The sequence below is a fragment of the Mytilus edulis genome, chromosome 5 (genome assembly GCF_963676685.1).
Source record: "Mytilus edulis chromosome 5, xbMytEdul2.2, whole genome shotgun sequence".
Classification (NCBI taxonomy): Eukaryota; Metazoa; Mollusca; class Bivalvia; order Mytilida; family Mytilidae; genus Mytilus; species Mytilus edulis.
The window spans coordinates 30,470,060-30,478,054 of NC_092348.1; the positions used below are offsets into that span (position 1 = coordinate 30,470,060).

The 7,995-nt window shown below is 31.3% G+C and overlaps 1 long non-coding RNA gene across 1 annotated transcript; it reads right to left on the bottom strand.

Moving 5' to 3' along the window:
* Positions 1-3,164: 3,164 nt before the first annotated feature.
* On the bottom strand, positions 3,165-7,708 carry LOC139523439 (uncharacterized). Its single transcript, XR_011664617.1, has 2 exons — positions 7,069-7,708; positions 3,165-6,465 (listed from the first exon to the last, which is right to left on the bottom strand). It is a non-coding gene; the product is annotated as an uncharacterized lncRNA (long non-coding RNA).
* Positions 7,709-7,995: the final 287 nt, after the last annotated feature.

Below are 7,995 nucleotides of genomic sequence, written 5' to 3' on the forward strand. Positions count from 1 at the left end.
AAAGCGAAAATCATCTCTTTTGTCGTTAAGTTTTGTTTTCAACCGACCCTCATTATCAATTTCTAGATGTAAGTTAAGATATTAGGCCGACATAACTGTATCCGTTGTATCCTTTATCTGTAGTTCGACGGGATGGATGCATTCAACAAAATTGCCAAATTTTGAATTATTTACTGAGAGCATATCTTCTAAATAGCAGAAAGTAAAGTTAAAGGATATTGCTAACTTCTTATCTTTCATGTGAAGTCAGTCTCATTAATAATTAAGAAACAAGTCAGCAGGAAGAGGGGCACTATTAGTTCCCATTCGAATGCCGACAGTCTGTTGAAAAACACCTCCTCAAAACGTAACTTACATGTTGTCAATCAAGATATCAAGCATCTTGATAATGTTAGTTTCAGAGAATGTTTTGTTTGAATCAGAGTGATTCTTTACACAGCAGGATTAAATCCTCTGGGGAATACTTGTGTAAAGTGTAGAAAAGTCAAATGTTTTAATACAATTGACAGATGAAATAGTCTTGGATTGTATGTACACTAAAAGATCTTCGAAATTTTTTACTATATACATTAGTTTCACGCCCACTCTAGAATAGGCAGTTTTACAATAAGGATGAAGCGCGGCTTTGATTGCTGATAACACAGATGTTTATAATTTAGGAAAAAGTTTCTTAGAGTACTTGGAGCAATATACCGTTGTTTGTAAAGACACTTGTGTAGTTTTGTTATCCATTATAGTGATGGAAGATCCAGTTCTTCATCTTTGGTTGAAATTCAAAAGGAACAAAGAACAGACCTATGATTATCTAGGATGTCCTCTTTTGTAAGTGTCGTGAGGGTAAACACTAAAGTTCCAAGTGAATCGCCATTACCTTATTCATTTATGAAGCTGTTTGTGTAATGAAATTTACACAAAAAAAAACGATATTGTTTAAGGCTTTGTAGAGTACGACGACTAGGGTACATGTATTTTATTGTGACGTGTGATAGACATGTAAGATATTTTTGATGTATGTTTAAAATTGGTATTGATAAAGCATACTGTTTAATATTCTGTACTTTTTATGAAAGTTATTATGTAGGAAACAGTTACTGTGTGAAATAACTTGTATTATACCACTTGTAATACTTGTAGTCTGGAACATATGATAATTGAAGCAAATAAGTTTTAATTAACATTTAATAAAGTAAAGTTAGAACAATTACAATATTATGATTTTTCTAGAAATATTGAATTACTGTCATTTGCATATATTTGATAAACTAGTTGAAGTTCATGTAATAATTTACCAGTTCATAGTAATAATCCACTGAATAATCCAACTGTATGTCTTGTATTTTTGTGAAGATCCAATTGTAGCAACTGTAGTAGATCGTAGTAAATCGTAGTAAATTCCACGCACCTGTGCTTGAATTTTATGAATGAAATGTATTGACATGCGCAGTAGAACCCATGTGTCACTTGGGACGATTGTTCAATAAAAACACTATTTTTACGTGTTGGCAACTGTTTTCACATACTCCTTGTAATTCCTTTTAGTATTTGTAGTCAACGTCTCCAATGTTTTGCAGATGTTAATGCTCACTATCCTTGATATTTGTCATTTTGGTCCGCCGGTGACACACATAACTTTTCGCAATGTTGTTAACGTATTGTGACTTCCGGTGGCGCTGTATATATTGTTGTATTTTTAGTTACTATAGAAATTTATCTAGTACCATGCAAACTTTGTTTATTATATAAAGGTTACTAAAATTGTATATTATTATGGTTTTTGTAAGTTATTTAAGAATTCAAATATTTAGTTGGACGGTAAGCGCACGATCCAACAATCCAACTATCCAACAATCCAACAATCCAACAATCCAACAATCCAACATTGACGTAATTTTGACGCTTGGTCGTCAGTTCTGCTTAAACTTTTGGTTCCTACAGTTGGTATTTTTATTTGCTCGTTATTTATTTTAGTCAAAATGGTTTATTTTTCTTAGAAACTTCATTTTTTTAAAGGTTAAATTGTAAAGGAAAATAGTAAAGTTAGCGTTTTCAAAGTTAAAAAGGAATATTTCATTTTAGCGGACTTTTTGAAGTTTTATTTTTAGTTTATCTTTTAAAGTTAGGATTATTTAAATTATTCATTGAAGTTCATGTTTACTGTTAACATTTGTCTTTTTGTAACAAATAGGATTAAATAGGAAAACATTTGACAAGTAAGGGATAATTTCCTAAAGGTCTGGAAATTATAATAAACAATACAGTTTATGTATGGTATAAACTGTAGTTCATTGTTAGTTATTCAGGAAAGGTTCTGAATATAACTAATATTAATAAACATTTTTTATGTAACTGGTGAGGTATCAGTTACAACTATATACAAAAATGTCAGAAAGAGGTATTCTGATTAAATTCACTTGAAGTTAGGATTTTCTCTTAGGGTAATTTATTTTCTTAGTAAGATAGCAGAACTCAGCCTTTTTATGTATTTTTCCGACACACTAACATATTATCTCTTGAGTGTAGAGATAACTCAATAAATATCTCTTGAGTGTAGAGATAAATTACTACATGTATTATCCTGAATAGATTCTTGTCATATCTTGAATACAAATGAAAATATATGATTCTGGAAATGAATAAAATATAGAAACTTATTTACGTCACTTTTAGCAAATGCCTATACTGACCAGTAATATCTTGTCATACTGACTTTGTTATTTACAAACTACTCATATAATCTGAGTAAAAACTCTTGGGTCGAAGCATTGCAAGCCCCTGCCCGCTACATAATTTTGGCATCCTCGGTGGGATTCATTAAACTTTATTGGATCCTGTGATACGAACCTTTTGAAGTGTAATAGATAAACAGTGCAATGGGTAAACCAAGGTCTGTTCGTTCAAGAAAGACCGACACATATATTAATAGGGGACATAGTAGCCAATATGACACAGAAGACAGTGAAATTAATACTCTCTATACCACTGATGATGAACCATTATGTCATTTTGAAAGTGACCAAGTTAATGAAGTTTCTAATGACTTGTCTTGTATTGAGACTGAAGAAGAAGAAACAATAGTTTTAAGACCCAGATCGAAATTGAGTAAGAGGACAAGTCCTAGAAAACCTGGCTCTCCAAGAAGGTTCTCCAGATATCAAAAGCAAAAGGATATAGAAAACAAGTCTGAACCTCAAAATCAAGGTGATTCTGGGGTATATGACAGTATAAAAGTAGCGATACAAGATATGACTGGTCAAGTAGTATCAGCCATTCAAAATGCTTTTACTGGCATTACCAAACAATATAGGCATAATAATGCTTCAAGTCAGCAACAAAAACATGCTAAAAGTACAACAATTGCTAATAATAGCAATTCTTTTTCTAAAGTTAGAAAAAGTAAACCAAGTTTTACATCTTATAGTAATTTAGATTTCACCTCAGCATCTGAGTGTGATGAATCTGATGATGAAATATTTAGTGATGCATGCTCTGATATTGATACAAATAGTATTGATACAGATGTAATAACCCAAAGTAAACGATCAAAATCAAAAATGGGGTTTTCCAATGCCAAACTCCTTTCTTTCACAGGAAAAGAAAAATGGGAGGTCTGGATAAATATATTTGAGGCAGTTGCAAATCTACAAAATTGGGATAACAGAAATAAATTGGGAGAATTGTTAACCAGACTTCAAGGGGAAGCTGGTGATTTTGTGTTTGATCAACTTAATAGTAAAACATTAAAGAATTACTCTAAATTAGCTACAGAACTTAAGAATAGATTTGGGTTTTTTTGAAAATGAAAGAGCAAATAAGGTACAATTTAATAGACGTACCCAAAAACCTAATGAAGACACTGCAGACTATGCTGCAGAATTAAAACGCCTATATGACAAGGCCTATTCAAACCGACATGCAAAAATTAGGCAGGAAGACTTGCTCCAAAGATTTTTAATGGGACTGTCGGATACTGAAGCGAGAATTTATCTTGAACTTCATAAAGACCCAAAAAACTATAGTGGAAGCAGTCCAAGAGGTCATTACCTATAAGGAGATAACTTCTGAAATACATGAGGATATTAATTCAGGAAGAAATACCAAAGTAAGGCAACTAAAGAAAGAGAACACTAATTTCAACAAGCAAGATTCCACAAGTTCAGAAAAAGATGTAATTTCAGTAACCAAAGATGAATTACAGAAGATGTTTGATCAAATGTACCTAGACAAGAAAAGAAATGATGAGATACAGACATAAGTAACAGGACATAGTCGTCCTGATGAAAGACAGTTGGACAGACAGCCCTTCAATGTCAATGTCCCACCTAATGGGAATTATAGGAAGAACAATTGTGACAGAAACAATAACCCAGAAAACATCCCAAAATGTTACTATTGTGGTCGACCCGGTCACTATGCAAGAAAATGCTATAGCAATCCCAATAGGCAACCAGATTATAGAAACAATATGGCTACTCCTCCAAGTCAAATGAATATGCCTTACACTCCCCCCAACAGTAGTATGTCACAAGGTGAATTGAAATCAGATGGATATACATTAAACTAGAACGGGTTAACACAGTTGACCAGGAGTTAGCCCTTAAGTTTAATGAAAATGATCATAAATTGGATAACAGTGGTGTATGTGACAAGCAGTATAACTTTTAGTAATAGTAAAGAGAAAAATATTAGCAATAGTAATAGTAATAGTAAAGATGAAACTAGTAGTAATAGTAATAGTAAAGAGGAAACTAGTAGTAATAGTAATAGTAAAGATGAAACTAGTAGTTATAGTAATAGTAAAGAGGAAACTAGTAGTAATAGTAATAGTAAAGAGGAAACTAGTAGTAATAGTAATAGTAAAGAGGAAACTAGTAGTAATAGTAAAAGTAAAGAGGAAACTAGTAGTAATAGTAATAGTAAAGAGGAAACTAGTAGTAATAGTAATAGTAAAGAGGAAAATAGTAGTAATAGTAATACATCTTCTGTTACTTTAGAAGATAAAAGTTTAGTTTGTTCTAACCCAATTTTAGGAAGTGAACAATCAGTTGCAAGTAATGTTATTGCAAGACAAGTACTCCGAAGTGATGGAGTCTATGTCGAAGGACATATCCAAGGGTCTGAGGTTAATATTACTGTAGATACAGGGGCAGTCCGGACAGTATTATCCGTGTATGCCTTTAATAAAATTCCTCATGTTAATAGACCAATCTTGGAAAAGTCTAATACTTTAGCTTGTGCTGATGGCAAACCCCTAACGGAGCTAGGGAAAGCTATTTTTGAAATTAAATTAGGAAATTTATGTTTTGATACAGAAATGATAATTGCAAATATAGAAGATGAAGCTTTGTTAGGACTAGACGTTTAGATGAAATCTCAGTGGGGTCCTGCTGACATAAAGTTAACAGATGGAATTATACTGCTCGGTGGTCATGCTATCCATTGTACACAAATTGGCCAAACAAATAAATTTATACGAAAGCTTACTATGAAATTTCCCCAAGGTCTGAAAATTTTGTTGATGTTTTCATTGACCGACGTCATGATGATTCTCTTGAAACAGTTCAAGATTGTATTTTACAATCCACTGAGAAATTTTCAGAAAGATTTCCATTAGTAATGGCACCATGTTTAGTTAATAGTAATAGTAGCCAAGCTAACATAAGCCAAGATGTAATTTGTAATACTAGTACATGTAGTATAATGAACCCAAATGATCACAAAAAGACTTTTTATCAAGATACAGTAATTGGTTCAGCAGAAGTTGTTGAACATGAACCAAAGATGCTATTAAATGTGAAGACACATTTGATGGAAATAACCAAATTGCAATGAGAAGACTGCAATTTCATGACTCAAATTTAGAGTCTGGAAAGGGGGTATCCAAAGAAGAAATAGGTAGACATTTGACTACTAAAGAAAAAGATCTGACAACAGAACCACCCCCTGCAATACATTGTGTACATGTAGCAACAATGCTCCAGTTGCACAAAAGATACAGAAGTCCCTGGTAGCTACATGAAGAGACATTTAATTTAAGATTGAATAAAGATGTACGTGTAATTTTAATTTTTAATAGAAATGTTATGGTATTGCTTATTTGAATTGTTAATATCAAAAGTAATTTAAGGTTATTATACATGTTATAAAATTAAAAGTTATTAAAAAAATAATTTAGCCTGAAAATTTATTTTGGAAAGTTGAAAACTTAAAAAGTTATTTATATTAGATACAGTCAAAGCTTTTCAGTGTTAAAAGTTAAATTTTGGGTGTGTTTTTGAACTTATATTTAAATGCTTTGGTACTATTTGCATGGTAACTAACATTTTCCTTCAGAAAACCTCTGGTTCTAAGCCATGTTCCAGTTTGTTCATAACGTTCAGTAATTTTCCACATTTGGTATATATGTATGTTTATCTGGTATCTACTGCCCTCATGCTAATGGTCACAATGTTGAATCTTCTGGTGTATCTGTAAAATATAATATAAAAAGACATATATTTATGTATAATTTTTACATATTTTAATATATTATGATGTATTTATATTATAATCATAGATGGTATTAATAAGAAAGCTAATTTCATTAAGTTTAAGAAATAATTTCTTTTTTAAGAAGTATATATTTACAAATGATTTAAGACATAGACAAATTTGAAATGAAAACTTTTGCAAAAGTTTAAAGTGTTTGCGGGGACGCAAATAATGGAAAGGGGGTAAAATGTAGAGTACGACGACTAGGGTACATGTATTTTATTGTGACGTGTGATAGACATGTAAGATATTTTTGATGTATGTTTTAAATTGGTATTGATAAAGCATACTGTTTTTAATATTCTGTACTTTTTATGAAAGTTATTATGTAGGCAACAGTAACTGTGTGAAATAACTTGTATTATACTACTTGTAATACTTGTAGTCTGGAACATATGATAATTGAAGCAAATAAGTTTTAATTAACATTTAATAAAGTAAAGTTAGAACAATTACAATATTATGATTTTTCTAGAAATATTGAATTACTGTCATTTGCATATATTTGATAAACTAGTTGAAGTTCATGTAATAATTTACCAGTTCATAGTAATAATCCACTGAATAATCCAACTGTATGTCTTGTATTTTTGTGAAGATCCAATTGTAGCAACTGTAGTAGATCGTAGTAAATCGTAGTAAATTCCACGCACCTGTGCTTGAATTTTATGAATGAAATGTATTGACATGCGCAGTAGAACCCATGTGTCACTTGGGACGATTGTTCAATAAAACACTATTTTTACGTGTTGGCAACTGTTTTCACATACTCCTTGTAATTCCTTTTAGTATTTGTAGTCAACGTCTTCAATGTTTTGCAGATGTTAATGCTCACTATCCTTGATATTTGTCATTTTGGTCCGCCGGTGACACACATAACTTTTCGCAATGTTGTTTACGTATTGTGACTTCCGATGGCGCTGTATATATTGTTGTATTTTTAGTTACTATAGAAATTTATCTAGTACCATGCAAACTTTGTTTATTATATAAAGGTTACTAAAATTGTATATTATTATGGTTTTTGTAAGTTATTTAAGAATTCAAATATTTAGTTGGACGGCAAGCGCGCGATCCAACAATCCAACTATCCAACAATCCAACAATCCAACCATCCAACATTGACGTAATTTCGACGCTTGGTCGTCAGTTCTGCTAAAACTTTTGGTTCCTACAGTTGGTATTTTTATTTGCTCGTTATTTATTTTAGTCAAAATGGTTTATTTTAGAAACTTCATTTTTTTAAAGGTTAAATTGTAAAGGAAAATAGTAAAGTTAGCGTTTTCAAAGTTAAAAAGGAATATTTCATTTTAGCGGACTTTTTGAAGTTTTATTTCTTGTTTATCTTTTAAAGTTAGGATTATTTAAATTATTCATTGAAGTTCATGTTTACTGTTAACATTTTTCTTTTTGTAACAAATAGGATTAAATAGGAAAACATTTGACAAGTAAGGGATAATTTCCTAT